The following is a 587-nucleotide window of genomic DNA, read 5'->3' as shown; positions in this document are numbered from 1 at the left end:
TATTGGGTTACTAATCCTTTTGATAATCAGGTATGCCTCCTCGAAGAATCCCAGAACAAGGCAGTACCTCTGCAAATCCGATGGATGTGACAGCAACACCAATGGAAACCTTGCTGAAGAGATTTCAGTCGTTCCATCCACCGACTCTGAAAGGTATTGAGACTTCAGTTGATTGCGAGAGTTGGTTAGATAACTTTGAGATGCTGTTTGACTCTTTGGACTACACTGATGAGCGGAGAGTGAAACTGGTAGGACACCAGTTGCATGATGTTTCCAAGAACTGGTGGATTACGACCAAGAGGGCCTTGGAGCAACGAGGTACGCCTATTACCTGGAATGTCTTCAAAACTGAATTCTATCAGAGATTCTTCCCTGTGTCATACAGAAAGGATAAAGGTGCTGAGTTTGCGAATCTGAGACAAGGGCAGTTGAACATTGAGGACTATGTGTCTAAATTCTCTACACTACTGAGATTTGCTCCACATGTGGCCGAGAATGAAGAAGCGATGGCTGATCAGTTCATCAATGGCTTGAATCCGGAGATATTCACATTGGTGAACACTGGGCGACCAAACAACTTTGCTGAC

The sequence above is a fragment of the Primulina huaijiensis genome, chromosome 7 (assembly GCF_012295235.1).
Source record: "Primulina huaijiensis isolate GDHJ02 chromosome 7, ASM1229523v2, whole genome shotgun sequence".
Lineage (NCBI taxonomy): Eukaryota > Viridiplantae > Streptophyta > Magnoliopsida > Lamiales > Gesneriaceae > Primulina > Primulina huaijiensis.
Note: the sequence above shows the minus strand (reverse complement) of the source record.